Source organism: Saccoglossus kowalevskii, chromosome 6 (assembly GCF_978046115.1).
Source record: "Saccoglossus kowalevskii chromosome 6, keSacKowa6.1, whole genome shotgun sequence".
Lineage (NCBI taxonomy): Eukaryota > Metazoa > Hemichordata > Enteropneusta > Harrimaniidae > Saccoglossus > Saccoglossus kowalevskii.
In genome coordinates this window covers 18,218,464-18,238,400 of record NC_140646.1, presented here as the reverse complement: position 1 = coordinate 18,238,400, position 19,937 = coordinate 18,218,464, and the positions used below count along the sequence as shown (strand labels likewise).

Sequence of the window (19,937 nt, the reverse complement as noted above, 5' to 3'; positions counted from 1 at the left end):
ATAAATATACCCCATAACTGGGCAATTGTAAAGATAAAGTTAGAAACTTGAACATACCTTCGTAAAATATTGCTGTATGTGAGATATCGTGAACATTCTGCGGTATGACTATCCCGGCAAATAAGATGTCACTGATAGCTAGGTTGGTAATGAGTAAAAACGTGACATTGTGAAGACGCGAATTGGTGATGACCACGATAGCTATCATCAAATTCAAGATCACGGCCAAACACAAACAGCACGAAATACAAATAATGAAAATGAAGTCTTCCATTGAATATGTCGTTTCCTGGGACATCGTATCGGGGTGACAGGTATTTTCTTCGATTATTTAATGGCGCAGCGACAAACACCGTGTCTCCTAAGGTCTGCGATGATGCACCAAAAGTCAGTGACGGTATATTAAGTGGTGCAGCATATAACGTATTAGAACACTTCCGGGTTCTCTCAACGTGCAGTGAAATACGAGCTAGGAATGTATCGTCATCATCACGTCCATGTTGAGTTTAATCATGAGATCGGGAATCCAGTTACGACAACGTTTTGAGTACACTCATCAGTGTGGGTAATAATTATGTTTAACCAATAGGCTGGAACAAAACTCTGAGCATGCGCATATATATGCGGAGTGTCGAACTCTTATCGAACCCAGGGTTTTAAAATGTGACACTATTTAATAAAGAATAAGTTTTTTTGTTAATTGTTGCCCGAGCACGCAAATACAAAATATTGAATACGATGTTGAATGTTAATAGAAATGTCATTGTTTGCATGTATGCGTAGGAATACACATAAATGCACACCTAAAGCTAGCATTATTTAAACATCGTGATACGATTCATCAAATAAACATATAATTTAAGTACGGCGATTATTTAAAAAGTGCTGTGGTATAGTATTTAAATTTAAAACATTCATTACATGGTACGTATATTTAACAGAACATTAACTTATATCTGAATGAATGCAGTACGTTCCTTGCGGGATAACACGGTGTACATGGTGAATAGCGTTTGTATGTCTTTATCCAGACAGTGTTTGCAACAGTATCTCTTCGAGTCACATCTTTACAAATAAGTTAAGATCCAGAATGAGTCGATGGCCTCACAGCAAAAACCATTCAATTTCATTAAAAGCAATTGTGTTCACCAAATTGAGATACACTAACCATGCTGCTTGGCGATTATAGAATTAATACATTCAACGTATACCTGCGCATCCTATATTAATATTCGCTCCAGTATATATGATTATTCACATTGAAAAGTAGTCCAATAATAGAATGTTATATTCGATGATTTCACAAAACATAAAATAAAAATATATGCCCCGTTGAAATGTCATAAGTTGAAACATTTCACATAGAAGAGGATACCCCGCTTTCATGTATTGTCTACAATCCACATTCGTTCTTAGCTTTTGAATTATTTTCTCTCTCAACAATTCACGACGAGAATTGCAACTTTATTTGTGAGACTGTATACAACTGTGTTCTGATTGCACATATGGGGTTTTCCTGTCATTGGCATTTATAAGATAATACATGACGCGAACGACAATTAACATTCCTTGCTGCGCATGCTCCCTCACGCCGGTCAACTTGAACGATGCCGTATTTGGTGATATCATCGTACTAAATAAAAAGATACTGATGTAGCGTTTTTACCTGATATTTCAGGGGGCTTACTGCAATGGTTAGTTTGGTACATAATCGCGTATATCCACAGAGGCATTTTATTGACTATGCTTGATTTTAAATCGTCCCTACTTCGAATGGTATAAGTGTTAATATGTTGTTTGTTGATTTCAATAAATCATGTTGTATTCTGAAACATGCTGATAATTCACGTGACGTTAAGCCTTTGTGACGTTACGTCTTTGTGACGTGTGTTAGGAGTTCAAAGGACCCTTACGTTCAAAAGTCTCCCCTGTATATTTTTTATATCTTAATTACTCACTAATTTATGACTCTTACATTCATATTTTAGCAGGAAGTTGTTTAACTTTATATTATCAACATATACTGTTGGCGTTTCCTTATTTTTGCGAGACTCTATTTATTATTAATAACTCTTTTTCGTCGGAAACCCCGTTCTACTTCTTCAAACGTGCGAAAAAACCCGTCGATAATTGACTACTAGCCTGAGGAGTATGAAAATGGCATCATGGGAAAACATTAAATTTATCTACCGGAAATCAATGGCCGTTCTGTTGCTGTTGAACCGTCCCGCGAATCTTCCACATAGATTGCTATTTTACATCACTGCGACTAAAAGGTGGGTAGTTATTGCATTCGATTTGTTAACAAACATGTACAAATACTAAATAATGGGAGGTGGGTGTTTCATGATTGTAATCGCTTCGTGGACAGTTGTCGCTGACGCTGGTTCCAGTGCCAGAGACAGAGTGCTCGTTTACTAGTGCAGTGATGTGATGGTGTGAGCTGCAGTTCGGGTGCTATGAATTGGGAGATACAATGTAATCAGCAATCATAGCTAGCATATAAATTGTTCATGTTGCTTCTAAAATATGCCCGTACTATTCGAAAATATTGGGTACGTTCGGTGAAGTGAGTGACTCAGGCCGACAAACAGCTCGTCGCAGTTTAGTCGGTCGCCACTTATCCTGATCATGGAGGTAAAAAACATCCGTGTCCTGATAGACAATCTGCATGGTGCTGTCTCCAGTGTTTTTGTAATTTTGGTAATGTGTTTTGAGAAATCTGATTTTTTAAAATATGCCTGTGCGTCGTACAGCTCCGAACACGAAAATTAGAAGCAGACTGGCAACGCAAGCCCCATCAAGTCAATCCATGTGTGCCTCCAATTGATCGAATGTACAATGATACACATTATTAACTTGTCGAGATAAATTGATACACTGAAATACCCCTACCCAAAGGAGGGCAAGTATGTTTGAGTTACAAACTTTGAGTTACAAACAAGTCTTATCATAATTTAAAGGTCACTGTGACCTTATTCAAAAATACCCCAAAAAAGTATATACTGAACATTACCATATGTTTTGTGTTGTTGATGTAACATTTTCTGTCTGCATTTGGTCAAGATCTAAAGAAAAAATATGTTTACTATGAATTTATTATTTTATTCTGTTTTAAAAAGAATGAGAACCTGTTTGTAAATTTTATATGATAAATTTAATTTAAGAAAAAATACAAACTGTACACACTTTATTCTTTTATCCAAGATTTTGTATGATCATATTTTTATAATTTATACTATTTTGAAGTAGTGTTTTTGAGTGAACTTAAAAAACATTTTTTAGAGAAATTTAGAAACAATACAGCAAAGGAAACGCAGGCGTTCACTACTGTACACTATTATGTAACACATATTTACAACAGCATAGTATACAAAACAGAAAATGTTGTATTTAAGTTAAACAACTCTCACATGTTGTGCATCTCCATGCCTGTCATAAAAGTGGTATCTCCCAACTGCCTGCGAAACATGTATCTAAACTCCAAGGACGCGGCCTTTGATCTGATTGAGTTTTGTCTAAACAATCATGTACATTTCATGATCGACCTGACCGCTTTTATCGAAGGTTCTAACCGGCAAATCTGCACGTCTGTGTTTCCGTTACTGATTTATCTGCATGATAGGTTGGAACTCCATTGACAATCCCTTTTCACAATGTTTGGTCCAGCATAGTGGTTACAAGTGTACGAATAGTCATATCTCTGCCATTTCTATGCCAATCTTCTCCAAACTGGGTACGATTAGTGTACTAATCCGGTGCTGACAACATATAGTGTGTGTGCTAATTTGCATATTTGTAAATTTAATGCTTATGGATGAAGTCATATCTCTGGCATGGCTGATATTCTTCAAACTTAGCATGATTAATGTAATTATTGATCCGGTGGTGACAATATATAGTGTGTGTGCTAATTTGCATATCTGAATATTATTTGCATATATTAATGTTTGTGGACAAAGTCGTATCTGGTGTTTCTATGTTGATCTTCTCCAAACTTGGTATGGTTAGTGTACTTATGGTTCCGGTTCTGACAACAAATTGTGTGTGTGCTAATTTGCATATGTTTGCATATATTAATGCTTATAGACCAAATTGTGTCTGGCATTTCTATGCTGACTTTTTCCAAACTGTATTGACTGTCATGCTTATTTTTAAAATTGTTGCTCTCAATTTACAAATTCTCTCCATTCACACTAAAGCTTTTCAGTGTTTAACTTTAATTGCAAGAACAAAGAGTTCAAAAATTTCTAGCAACTACATACAGATTTGTTCAGTGTAATCAACCAGATTTAAAAATAGCATACACTGCCTTATAGTCACTGTAATAGCAGTGTAAGGTACCCAAAGCTGTAACTGCTAGTGAATGATTCCAATTTTCCATGAACAGCTTGGGAATCAACCATCTCTGATGGTTTTCTTGTTTTATTTACATATTAAGACATTTGAACAAAGTGATTTATTGAACTTAACACACAAAATCACCATTACCTGTAAATAGCATTTTATCTATTTGGAAACTGTACATGTATAACTAACCGGATGCAACACATGCATGTGCGGTCTGAAGGGATTTAAATTTTGAGCAGTCTGTATGAATAGGGGGGATGATTTTTAGCATCGCTGTCGACTTTGTCGAGCGGAGCTTATCATATGAATGATTGTCCGTCTTCGTCCGTCCGTCGTCCTTGTCAATGTTTTACTTTTTCGACTTCTTCTTGAAAACTACAAGCCTGAATGCTTTGATACTTGGTGTATATGTAACTTGGGTAGATCTCTCTCAGATTTGTTCATTTTGTATTGATATCTTCAATTTTCTAATTTTGGTGAATATTTTTGCCATTTTTGATAAAAAGTGATATTTTCGGCTTCTTGTTAAAAACCACAAGTCTAATTGCTTTGATATTACATATATATGTACTACATGTGGACCACTCTCAAATTTGTTTATTTCATGATGACACTTCAATTCTCTAATTTTGATGAATATTTTTATCATTTTTAGTAAAAGTGATATTTTCGACTTCTTGTTAAAAACCACAATCATATATGGTGAAAAATGATATTTTTGAATTCTTGTTGAAAACAAGTCCTATTGCATTGATACTATGCATATTGTTCATTTTCTAATGATATCTTCTGTTCTTTAATTGAAATGTGCATTGCTAACAGCGGAGCTATCTCAACCGAGAGGCTGCTTGTTAAAAACTTCTATCTGAAAAAGGGTTTAGTTTTCTCACTTACAAATGTATTACTGCAGCTGCTAACAATATTGTATAATTTTATCTTACCACTTTGTTGTAAATTCATATTTTACCCCATTTATGCATTTTATCGTTCTTTCGGACTGCTATGTTTTTAGTCCCCGTTCGGACAAAGTCCGTGCGTCTGTGCGTCCGTCCAGAGTCATATCTCAGAATTCCTTGGACCGATTCCGTTCATTCTTTGTATGTGCCTAGTACTTTATGTGGGACATATGCACATGCAGTGGTTTAGCGATTCGATTCAAAATGGCCAACTGGCAGCCATCTTGTTTTTTGAAAATGTTGTATTTTGGACATGCTTTGTCAGTTTTCATTCAAACTTGGTACATAGATTATTCATATTAGGATACATGTCCATGACGATTTATTTCACAATTGGATCAAAGATTGTCGACTGGCAGGCATCTTGTTTTTTTTGATGCGGTATCTTGGACGTGCTCTGTCAGTTTTCATTCAAATTTCGCACATACATGTACTTTATACATGTTAGAATGTATGTCCATGACAATTTGTTTCAAAATCTGGTAAAGTATGACCGATTGACAGCCATCTGACTTTTTGGCCTTACTACTATATTTCCACAATTTATGTGCCATTTTCATTCGTATTTGGCACATACATCATACATATCAGTGTGTTTCATAATCAGATCAAAGATGGCCAAATAACGGCTGTTTTTATTTTGGCCATATTACTACTACACGGAACACGTGTTTTGATGTAAATAAACAATCTGTTGTATACGCCACTTGGAACTCAAGTTTCAAGGACACGCTCGCGACAACCCCTCTGCTTTAATATGACGAGCACAAAGAGAACTTTGAAAAATTTAACGGGGACTGTGTCATTTTCAATGACTTGTTTTTAATTGTAATTTTATCATATTATTTCGTAGTCATTTTATTTTATACCCTGTTTATGCATTTCTTTATTGTGTTCTCGTCATTTTTGCAGTGGATTGTTCAATTTTATGTTAAATTTTATATCTATATGCTGTACTGTTATATGGATGTACTGTTTTAAATGAATAAATTACAAATTACAATTACAAAATTTGACCTCAAAACAAATCGATTTGTCCATGGTGTCAGCGATTATTTCCCCCAGCACATTCATCATCCCTATCCAACCACATCTGGTGCTACTGGTAACTTCACTGTCCCTTACATGTGTTTAACCATTACACAGCATAATTTTCAATACGCCACTATTAAACATCTGAACTCTGCCCCCCCCCCAACCCTAAAAAGCATGGGCAGTAGAAGCATTTTCAAACAAGAGCTGAAGAAAATGCTTCTCAGTGAGTGATATTTATCTATGTACATAGAGCATATTCATTTTAAAAGTATGCAAATTTGAATACTCTTTATTAAATAATTTTAATATCATTCATTCATTGTGATGATTGATTATATTATTTACTGGTTGATCTCATTTATTTAATTCATTACTTAATTCTTTTATTTAATATTAAGAGCTATGGACTAGACTAGTCCAAATGGACTATTTCCTTGGTCCCCACCAGTATTATACAATTTTGTCCCGTACATGGACATGTAAATATTTTGTTTGTATACTGGTGAAATAAATAAATATAAATATAAATCTAGGACCAGTGATCATATTCAGACAAAACTCGGCAATCGGATAGTATGGGACAAACGAAAGGTTTTCTTACAAATCTGTGCATATTTAATCAGGAAAATTTGCATTATAATGAATTCTTCTGGTGCTAATATCTCAAAACAAAATCGTCACATACAACCCAGAACACTGAAAAATATATTTCTAATAACCGAATGAAATCACAGATAATTTAAGGCACTTATATAAGATCTAACTAGTTGTTGGTGTCAATCTGTGCATAATTAATTCACTTTAACTTATAACTTTTTTGTATGAATAAATTCTTGTTCCAATTGTACCTTGATAACTAATCTTAATATTTAAGTAGTAGATATGCAGTAACCGTATGTCAACAAGCTATTCTGATATCTGCATTAGGAGCATATATATTGCATGTTTTATATTATATATTTACTTGTTGTATATATAAAATGTTGTAGTATATTTCTGTACGGTTTAAATTAAGGTTTATTGTACATTTCGTTTTATTCACAGGATAAATGCAGTACACCAATTAACTAAGGAGTTGTAATGAAGACCGGATTGGTGGGAATTTGTCAGATCCTGACCCTCCTGAACCTTGCATACATGCAACCTGATATTATTGTTTTGTTTTGCAAATGTGTGTTTAATATTAACTTGAATAAATGATTTTCTCAAATGATACATTTTAGGTGTTTCTTTTGTTTCCCCGTCTACTTCACGAATAGTTCAATAATTTATAAAACATGATGTTCAAAATTGCCCTCAATAAATGTCTACTAATATTAATTATAAATAAATGGAAGTTCAAAAGTATCCTATTTACATTCAAAAGTATACTCGTAATATCTTACAGTTGTGTAATAGAAGATTTCAATAAATGTCTACTAATATTATAAATAAATGGAAGTTCAAAAGTATCCTATTTACATTCAAAAGTATACTCGTAATATCTTACAGTTAGGTAATAGAAGATTTCAATAAATGTCTACTAATATTATAAATAAATGGAAGTTCAAAAGTATCCTATTTACGTTCAAAAGTATACTCGTAATATCTTAGGTAATAGAAGATTTCAATAAATGTCTACTAATATTAATTATAAATAAATGGAAGTTCAAAAGTATCCTATTTACATTCAAAAGTATACCGGTAATATCTTACAGTTATGTAATGGAAGATTTCAATAAATGTCTACTAATATTAATTAGAAATAAATGGAAGTTCAAAAGTATCCTATTTACATTCAAAAGTATACTCGTAATATCTTACAGTTATGTAATAGAAGATTTCAATAAATGTCTACTAATATTAATTATAAATAAATGGAAGTTCAAAAGTATCCTATTTACATTCAAAAGTATACTGGTAATATCTTACAGTTATGTAATAGAAGATTTCAATAAATGTCTACTAATATTAGTCATTAATAAGTTTACACTGAAATTCTTATTTTTCAACGAAGTTAAAAAGCATCATTTTTTTGGCGTTCTAAAACCTCGTAATATCGCAAGTTTAACAAATCTTAGAAAGGATATTGAGACCAGAAATAAAAATCTTGTACTGAAGCTCAAAAAATTACAGTTGTACCAAATATGTCAAAACTCAAGATTGTTCTAGTTAGCTCATTGATATACTTAAAATAAAATATTCAGATATGTTTTTCATGCATAGTTTATCTCTAGAAAATGGGGGAAACATTTATCATTCACCATTTTTCATGAAATTAAACAATCATTAGTATTCTAATTTGCATATTCAGATAATTACCACTAGTAATATGGATGCAGACTGCATCAATGTATGTGCCTATCATATTTCGTCCAAATCTGTCGAGTTGTTGAGATAATCCATATTTAGTATTTAGTACATATGCAAATTATCTCTAAAAGTAGGGGCCATAGAAATGATGTCAATGTATATCCCTACCAAATTTAGTTCAAATCTGTTTAGTGTTGATGAATGAATCCAAACTTAGTGAAAAAATGCAAATTGGCTAATTTACATATGTAAATTACCCAATAGTAATATTGCCTGCAAATAACATCAATGATCACCCGTATCAAATTTGGTTCAAATCCGTTGAGTTTTCATGAGATAATCCCAATTTACTAAAGAATGAATATGGAAATTGTCTAATTTACATATTTAACATTAACAGATTTTGTATAAGTATTCATATTTCTTTTCAAATGTCTTCAAATTTCATTTATCTTCTTTTTAGACAACCTCAGAAAGTGAAGTTTATGTGTAAAACGCCTGCATTTGTGGTGAGCAGGCAGTAACATGAATTAAATATGCTATCAGACAGTACCTATGCAATACCACCTAAGCTTCGGTTCATTGGGACATGGGACCCTTTTGAACGCAAGGACCCTTTGAAATCCTAACAGACGTGACGTGAATATATGTATGTATAAATAATAATAATATAAATATAATAATAATAATAATAATAATGTCAATAGAAAATATTTTGTTTAAGATTTTCTAAATGACGAACTTGAACGACTAAACAACCAAATTATCTATTTCAACATTACCAACCTACGTCACTTTGACGTCACGAAACAAAGACGTGTAATATATACTTTGCTGACGATGCTTATTTATTATAATGTTCCTCGTGAAAACAATCTTTGCACTTTGCAGTGAGTTCAAATGCAAATAGTTCACATCACAGTATGTACTTGATTACTGTGATAAAAATGTAAGTTTTTGATACCCAGCAATAAAAAAAAACATCGAGTATATCTAGATTACAGTGGGAATAATCCCGATTCTTAATGACATTGATGATAACGCAGCGTGTGACATTTCTTCATATTACCCTTTCAATGTCGTATTAAATTTCACGACGGGAACGGACTTTTTCATTTCTTAATTGGAAACATGTATTTTTGTTGCAAATTACAAGCTTAGAACGATATGCATTATGTTCTAAAGAAAAGTGCGAATCACGATTGATGCTGTTAGCAATAATGTCTATATACACGTTGTGTTTAATTCATTACAGAACCCCGTTTTTTTCTTTATATAATATATACGCCTAAATACAACTATGAACACTTTTCAGAATTGCTTTTTCTATTTTAAAAAATAACTCGGCATACATCACAGTGTATTTAATAAATTGTATACGCATACAATATGACAAATATTACAACAGAAAAAACACAGTATTCGAACACACGATAAGGGCAATCACCTTGCCAGTGCAATCAGACACGCTACCTAACACGCCACACTGCGCCTAAAAATATACTTTGAAATGACGTATGGTGAATACCAGTCCACAGCGACATTACTACTATTATTATAGATCACATGGTTTTAGATAAATGTGTTTTACACATAAATGAATTTTGAATACATGAATAAATTAGATAAGAAGATTATATATGTCACATTTTGCAATCACTGTAGACTACATTCTGGTGGCCAATTGTTAAAACACTATTAATTTTTTAATTGGTATGGCTCCACCGGAATACTTTTATTTGAAAGCTTTTTTATGAGTATGCCGCCAAACGGGGTAACTATTATGAGCTAATGGAGCTACACTTTTATAAGTCATTATTAAAAGGAATTTATCGCAGAAAATTTAAATAAACATTACTTTCAAGTGTTAATAGTTGGTCAAGTCTTTATTGGGTTTGAGTAAAAACAGCTGAAACTAGACCTTCGCCACAGAGAGCGTTTATCTTGTGATGTCACTTCCTGAAACAAGTGAGAGAGTTCAAAGATATTGTTGTTTAGTCTGAGCAGGATTTTGGGTAAGATATCTGGCTTCACTTCGGTTAAGATGTATTGAGATATTCTATGCAGTTTGTTAGTGTGTCCGAGTGGTAAGGAACTGTGTAATTAGTCTTAGTAGCGTCGCCGGATGTGAACGATCATATAGTCGTATTTTATGCCATTTTTACACTATTTGTGACCGCGAAACTTACTGACAAAAGTTCGGTTTCGAATGTTCACATCACGTCCAAGTGTAATTTTTTTCCTATAGTACAACATAAAACATATCTCCTGTGGTCTTAGATACAATAGTGCGAAATAATACATTTAATATCTTGCACTTGCCTGGTAAATTCCAAGACGTGTTTACAATGTCAATAACGGCCTTGTGCCGAGAGTCATTTGAGGTCGATCGTCTTAATTCAAGCATTATTTTGGTTTCAACGCTATATATTAGCTGCTGCATGTATGATTAAGCGGCTATTCACCGCCAACAAGATAATACCACGTTATATCACTCATATCCGTGTACCCCGGGCCAAATTCCGTATCTCTGCTCGACTTCACGGGATGTCGTCATTTGTTTAGTGTAGACGTTACGTTATGAGCGTCAATTTAGTGTGATATATAGCGGTGGGTGCCACATGTGGCGAATCTGTACATCACTTCAAGGTTGGTTAGGTGGTAGGTTGGTTGGTTGGTTGATTAGTTAGCTGGTTGGTTGGTTGGTTGATTAGTTAGCTGGTTGGTTGGTTGATTAGTTAGCTGGTTGATTGATTAGTTAGCTGGTTGGTTAGTTGGTTGGTTGATTACTTAGCTGGTAGGTTGGTTGGTTGGTTGGTTGATTAGTTAGCTGGTTGGTTGGTTGATTGATTAGTTAGCTGGTTGGTTGGTTGATTAGTTAGCTGGTTGGTTGGTTGATTAGTTAGCTGGTTGATTGATTAGTTAGCTGGTTGGTTGGTTGATTACTTAGCTGGTAGGTTGGTTGGTTGGTTGGTTGATTAGTTAGCTGGTTGGTTGGTTGATTGATTAGTTAGCTGGTAGGTTGGTTGATTAGTTAGCTGGTTGGTTGGTTGATTAGTTAGCTGGTTGGTTGGTTGAGGTATATGGAACTTTCTCATTTGACATTTATTTATTTGCCTGTATGTTATTTGTCATTTTGGGTTGTACTTTATGGCTTTTATCTCGCGTATGTAATTTAACTCTTCATTATATGTTGCTATCCCTACTTATGTCTACGCCTTCTTCTGATATTTATCCACAAGATAAATTTACTAACGACAACTCACTTTTCCCGAGCTTCTTCAACAGATAAAATGTAACTTGGGTTATATACATAGATAAGAATTAGTATATTCAGCCCAGCAGCTTCGCGGAACCTAAATATATTCATAAAATATTAATATAATATATATATATATATATATATATATATATATATATATATATATATATATATATATATAAATATATCTCGTCAAATTTCTATAATGCGATACAAAAGTCGACATATTAAACCACCAAACACAACTGAATTCAATTATCTGTTGGACGATGAACGTTTGTGTGATCCCAAAATACACAGTTGCGAATTTACCTTTGTCACACGACAATAGGAGTCTAATGATAGCTACACGTACAGTGGTAATATTTGGTCAAAATTGATTTCATATGTTGAATGTCGAATGAACCATTGTTCATGGATTCACAATCCAAAGTAGTTCACTTTATTTTACCTTTCATTTAAAGCTACTAATAACATGATTATAGAAGAGACGTTACCTACACGAATCTATGGAAGCCAGTCAATGTAATTTGCTGTAATTGATTGGAACGATTTTAATCTTTAGAAAATTGTGCTATATTTCTTTATATAATAACTTGAACATTTGAAAACTCAGCTGTATTTTACGTTACTATAGTAACCGCGGTCTCACGTAAAACTATTACATTGTATTCTCATTATCAATAACCTTACCCGAATGCAATTTGATTTTCGAGTAGTGGAGATGAAAGATATATGACTCGAGGGATATTCAGTTTAATATGTTACATGAAAGACGAAAGACGAAGCGAACAAATAAATACTAAATGAATTTACAAAAAAATCCAGATCTCTCGCACGTCATAACAACTTGCCTTCGGAGGAATACGGGATTACCAATAGACTGAACGCAGTACTCAAAAAAATATTTATTAGATATTTCGTAGAACCTTCTATTTGTAACTCGTCGGTTAGATATGGCAAATGGTTAAACATTTCGTACAAATAAGTATATTTTGTCGCATTATAAATAATACGATATAGCTATGATCTTACTAACTATAATATAACTATAATTCAAGAAGGATTGTTTATTATAATGTTTTTATCATAGTAGTAATTGACTAAGGGTAAGTGGTAATATACTAGTGTTATGAAGAGGAAATGCACCACGTTATTAGTGAAACTGACATTTTTAGCCACCATGTTGTAAAAAATCTACTAGAAGATGGGTGTCCTGGTTTTTGTATTACTGTGATCGAGTTCACTTAATGATACCCCGGCCTATCTAGAATTCAATCACTAGATCGAATGAATAATTAATAAATAATTAAATTCTTAGTTAATAAGGGAGCCATGGCGCCCCTAGTGGCTGAACTATAGTTATAAGTTGTGATGCTTTTCACACAATAGTGGATAGAGCGGTTACACTTATTATGTACATGTATATGGAATACGTTGTAATTCTGATATACATTTCGTAATTCTTTGCAAAAAAAGCATTTTACAATATATCGTAGTATTTTTTATTTTTATGGGCAATATTTTAGTGCCAGATTATAATAGCTACGTGTACATGGATTTCGTAGAAATAAATCCATACTGTGATGCTTCCAGCTGGAAACATGCGTCTTATTTATCATTTGTCACTCATTTGCATTTCTAAGTAGCCCATTTGTTATTTGAGTTGTTTAGTACTGCTTCTTTACGTTCCGTTCTGTCCGACTCTGTTCTGTCCCACTGACAACTCGAGCATACTATTATCATACACAAAAGATAACAAGTGGTAAACTTAAATTTATATATATATATAAGGAAACCATAGATTCTGAATCTTTTTCATTTGCTTCATACATCTCTAATGTTAATATTGTCTTTTTTTTACTTTTCAATTGATATTCAAAGATTATTTGTGAATATGTTATTATTAACAATATATATGACTGTAATTGACAATTTTATTGATATCATGTTAATTTATGAGTTTTAATTAATATGCTCATAAAAAATCACGATTTTGAGACGATTGGATTACATATTTAACACAATGTAAGAGATATCAATATTTATGGGCACTCGTTGTTCAATCATATCACGCTGAACTATTTTACAAGAACCGGAAATTTGCATTTTTCGATGTATTCTATTTTAGATGGTAATATCAATATTACAATAACCCACACTTAAATGCTATAAATTGAACTCAGTTAAAATGAATGGAAACCCTGGTATGTACTTTACCAGGCGTACTACTACAGGGGAATCATTATTAACAGTGAATATGCAAAGAACTGAAATTCTAATTTTGGAAACATGTGATGTACAATTACAACAGAATTCTGAATTTCATCGACAAGATTTAAGCTACGGGCTATATTGTAATTAGTATTGTAAACTAAGAATATAGCATACAGTGGACGTTCTATTTCATTTATATAGAAAAATTCAATCTAGTTTTCTCTGATATACTCTGAATATTTATGTTACAAATATATTGCGAGGATAATTGACGTTATATGGAGTATTCCAACAACTGCCAATGAGATGTGGGCGTCATATTCGTATTCCGTCAAAGGTAGGTACTAAGTATGAAATACGTGTAGAGAGTAGTCTCCCTGTGTTAGGTAGGTTATACAATCTCAAATTCTTAACGTCTTCTGAAATGAATTATTTGCGTTACGAGTAATAAAACAAATATAGCTGCAAGCATTAACGTGGGTTAATAGTATGGTTTCCAAGGTAAGTTTGATAGTTTATATCTTTGTTCAAATCTCCTTTATGGAATAGGGCAATAAACCCTTTTCCATACGTAACATGCAATTACACCTCGTCTGTGAAACAGTGTGACTGATTGCATTGCTGTCAATCATTTTTATTTGTTGGAACTCATTTTAAACTGGGTCTCATGCTACCAATTATATTATACCAAATACGCATCTAAAAATAAGATGATAAGTATTATATCACTAGATTCTATTCTATTACATTTAAACCAAATACATTTTCTGTAAATGCAACTTATCCCAAACGTACGTTTTAGAAATAGTTGCTGGGTATTAAATCATAAAGTATCAAACTCTACGTGAATGTCATGTCAACGTTCAACAGAGATACACCAAGGATAAAATATTGATGAATTAAAATAGATTCATTACGATGTAGATGTTTATTTCAGTACTTCAATCATTAAACAATGGTTATTGTCAATTGTGTCACACGTTGACGCATCACAGCCAGAGTATAATTATTTACTTAACGTGCAGCTGCGATATTTACAAAACGATTCATTTACTTTCGTTAAAGCGAATAATGGATTTGCGGGACATCTAATTTTAGTTGAAACGAAATCACCGTAAGGAGTTGTCAAATTAATTGGATTTTCTCCTTTCATCACGATAAAGATAACAATCACACAACACAAAAGAAATGTCAAATACTACTCTCTGTACACCTCGGTTATTAATTTATACTACTCCGATAAGCGTAGATACATCATATAACAACATAGCTTAAATCTTTCAAAATATGGTGGCTAACTTGTACATGGTTTTTATTTTTCAACTTTGGAAGGATAGCACAACGTGTACACCCAGTTACTATATGGTGTTTATTATACGTATTTCTTTCCTAACTGGGACATCGTTTGAAATCATAGTGTACTGGTAACTATTCCGTCTTATGAGTGTTTCTTTAATAAGATCACTTGATTCAAATGAAGGCAAAATAGTAATAAAAGAGGCCAATTAATAATTATCAACATAGTTCAATGGGATCATCATCATGATTGTTTAATGCGATCACCCTATCTTGAACATGGTATTTATTTTTCAATGATCTATATTGTACGATACCGTCATATCAATGTCATAAACAATTGTATGACTGCATAATTTGTATTTTATCGCACATTAGCGCCACCTTAAGCTGGTCCAAGGTTAAAATAACCCCACGTATACATTTTACTTTACTGTGAATCTGATCATATGTAGCTATTCTATTGCAATTCGTGATCAATTCACTAACAGAATAATGATAAAAAAAAAATAATCAGGAAATACAAGCAGATCGTGACTGCGACTAATGTTATGATGAGTGATATTATATTTATCTCCAGGATTGACACCCACGTAATCTCTGCTGTATACGATAGGCATTATAGCTAGACAAATCGAGAATATGACATTTACAAAGCTTGAATATGAGTTTAAAACTAATGTGACGTTATGAAAGTCGCTGTCCACTAATCTGTTGTCAGACTAATGCAATGCTGTAGATGCTTAACGAAAATGTGGCGTCATTACGATTAATGTCAAGATAGTAAATAACAGACAGTAAGTTTTGTTACATAACACCGGTACTCATCGGACATTATTTTAAAGAGATATGCTAATATCTCTATGCGCTATGCTTATTCCAATAAGAGAAATGCATAGTAAGGTATACATTTTTGCAACATTAGAACTAATTACTTTTTAATAAGTGTGTTATGCTTTGGCTTTCTATTTCATCAAAACATATATCGGTTAAAAACACGGTAAGTTCAGTGCGGGTCTGCGGAGGGAAAACTTACCTACCTCCGATCTTTAGATTAGAGCGATTGAACAACATTGACCCTTGATCGTTAATATAAAAGTAAACTATTAATTATTCAGATATACGTGGTGCTGTAGTAACCCATAAGTATACCCAAGAAAAAAAAATGATAATACAATCATCCGACATCACTCGTATTAATATTTCATATAGAATACCTGATTGCTATTCAGAAAGTCACAACCAATTCATGTTATGTTTTTAATAAATTTGAAGACAATGTTAACGTTAGAAAGAAAGCGTTAACATGATGCACATAGACAAATCATGCAATATAACTGACGTTTTTGGATTCTGTCTTCTGGTACAAGCACATAATGTGCTAAGCAGCCATACATTATTATTGAAAGTCGACATGCATTCAAACAAACCCGAATCCACACCTATTGCTATTGGATGGGGATAAGGGTTTTGACACATTATCCTGCCGTAGTCTCGTCTCCTTATTCTATATATAAAATATCGATTCATTATTATTGTTATAAATCACCACTGTGTGAATTGAATAAATTCAGTTAACTTTGTGGATTTTGTTAAAATGACATTTTTTTCATTTATTTATTTCGCATATCATCAGGCAAAGAACCAAATTACAGATTGTGGATGAGTTACGTTCCAGACATCCCGCGGTAATGCGCTACTTGTCACGTTGAAAACAGACACAGCACACTAAACCGACAGCTCAACGTTTCCTCCGACAAGACGCCACATTTCCCAAGTATAGAATTGTTAATGAATTCAAGTGAGTAACCAATATAATGGCCATACAATTACATGATGCATTCAATTATATTTGCTGTTATCAAGCGCAATGGTTAACATGCATATATGTAAGTTGTACTTGCAATATATCATGGCAGTAAAGCAACAACAATCAAGTTGAATGATTTAATATTTTATTTTCTGTATTGTGTTTTGATTTTGACTGAGTTTAACAGTGGAATTCACTGTAGCTCACCACGTATATGTGTATTGTGTCAATTGTATATAAATCCCCTCAACTGGTCATTGCTGAAAACGTTCAAAAATCGTACCAGTTCTTATTCAATTGTCTATCCACAGAAAAAATAATGTCTGTTTTTTTTTCGTTTGTATTTATTTGTTTTGTTGATGTGTTTTTTGTATTGATATTTTTTATTTTTCGTCGTCACAAGTCTTATTTTTTTACACACGCAAATTATACAAACCCATTCGCGCCTTCATCCAGATGATAGTCTGATATGTATTCCTCCGTATAAACAGTATATCATTGGAGACCCGTCTTAAATAATGTATAATGTATGCACAATGTACTTACACCTCAAGATAGTAGAAGGACGTAGATTTATATCTACGTCTCCCCTCGACGCAATGCAATATTCATGCATATCTATTTGGTTTTTACTTGAATAATATAGAATAAAAAAAAAATACAATACAATTAAAACGGAATTAGCACAAACAGAACCATCGGAATACAATATAAGGGCATAAGAAACTTACTAATAATGAACTGTGTTATGCATGAGTGTGTATATCGTTATGATACATGTTAAGTATGCTGGGGTGACAGGGACGAACGACACAGTAACATAGACGTTAACAGTGATACGGTATTTCATTTGGATATGTCTAAGTCGCCATCGTCTTTGTTTACAAAATGTACGTTTTTCAGTTTAGCTTATTGTAGTAATTTGCATTTATTTATCCATTTAATTTCAGGAAGCCATAAATATGGAAAGAGATACTAAAACGAATGGAAAATATGCAACAAGCATCGCTTTAAATATGTATAGAATATAAATTTGTAATAAAGCTATCATTTACAATGTACCGGGAAATGTGACAGCATGTTGAGCTTGTAGTCGGACATGATAACGCTGTTGTACAGATGAATCTTAGCTAGCATCAATATCACTTGTATGATGTAAATGTCGGATTTCATACAGAAACAATGTTATTATGACTCAAAAGATATATGGCGGATGCCACATGTTGTGCAGGATGTGACTCACCTGACATTACTTTCTATATATCACAGGGTTCCACATATCTTTCTCTTAGTAATGTGACGTAATGTCCTTGTTTGTAGTTTGTCGGTCATTTGTTTAGTGTTCTAAGTTTGGTAAATTTCGTTGCACTATGAATGTCAATACTATGTAGGTATGTAGTTATATCAACTTTTGCATTTCTTGGTAATAAGATTATCAACAACAGCCGAGCAGGTGTACGTAGTTAGGGATAATAATAAGCATTTCAATCTCTTTTTGCAAAGGATGTGAAGGAACAGACATCCGGATGTACTTGGAATTACAGGTGCAATGCACATCAGACTCTGGATAATTCTATACAGTCGAAGTATGGATAGACAATAATGGACGTGCATGTCTGGCTTGGAATGAATTACGTTGCTCAACCGTAAATTGTTTTTCAGTAGTGAAATGTTACATGCTTGCCATGCTTTTTTGACTCTCTTCTCTTGTAAATAACAATATATTTATATATCCACGTTCAACCTTTCGAATTCAATTTTAATAATTCAGCCTCACATTAAGTTGGATCGTTTACTTTACTTTACATTGACAAAGATGACAAAAAAAGTAAAACCAACGCGCATGAAATAATTTTTATTAGTTTTCCAAAATCCACTCAATACATATCGACAGCTCATAAAATCTCGGAGTATACACATTACGTAAACTCAGAATTAATAACGCGTGCGTGCGAAAGGAGAACGCATACATATGTATCTATGACTCGGTGTATCTCGCACTTTTTAAAGAAAAATATAAATAGTATTTATCTATCCGATTTGAATCTCTGTTTTTGAAAAAAACAAACATATTTCTTTCTTACGTATGTTTGTCATGGGCATAATGTTACACGTACACATCGTACGGGGGCACTGTGCCATACATAATATGTTTGGCTCCCGTAAACTATTTATGTACGAACATAATGCAATTGAACATGTATACTCGTATATAATATCAGTAATATCATCAATTGGCATCGTGATCAGTGATGTCAATTGCGCGACTGATAGCTGAATTACGTAAGTTCATATAGACGAATACACTAATAGACTAATAGAGACATATGCGTGGCAATAATTTTATTACATATTGACTGGTGTACCATGATTCCAACTGAAAATGGGTTATATTATTTAAAGAATAAAAATCTCACTTACCAGATTTGTATTCAAAAAAGGGACAGCCGCCTACAGGCAATAGCCGAGTGAGATCGCCACAACGGAACAACTCCGTATGTGATTGGTGTGCATACGGGTACTTTAATTGTATTCATCACGATCGCTACGTCAACGAATGTACCGACCAATGATGTAATTCTAGACTGCGTTGTTTATCTCGGCGTGAAAATTCTGGAACAAATTCTTGACGCAACGAAATCATGTGATGCATTGTGGTGATATACAATTATACTGAAAGATATAATATAAAATGTAAAATATTGATTACAATTTTAAA

At 33.1% G+C, this 19,937-nt stretch overlaps 2 long non-coding RNA genes across 2 annotated transcripts; both read left to right on the top strand.

Moving 5' to 3' along the window:
• The first annotated feature begins 2,035 nt into the window (after positions 1 to 2,035).
• Positions 2,036 to 7,556, top strand: LOC146741846 (uncharacterized). The gene is made up of 2 exons (XR_014929797.1): positions 2,036 to 2,276; positions 7,386 to 7,556. It is a non-coding gene; the product is annotated as an uncharacterized LOC146741846 (long non-coding RNA).
• Positions 7,557 to 10,577: 3,021 nt separating this feature from the next.
• On the top strand, positions 10,578 to 18,287 carry LOC144360108 (uncharacterized). The gene is made up of 3 exons (XR_013422153.1): positions 10,578 to 10,648; positions 17,045 to 17,209; positions 18,169 to 18,287. It is a non-coding gene; the product is annotated as an uncharacterized LOC144360108 (long non-coding RNA).
• Positions 18,288 to 19,937: the final 1,650 nt, after the last annotated feature.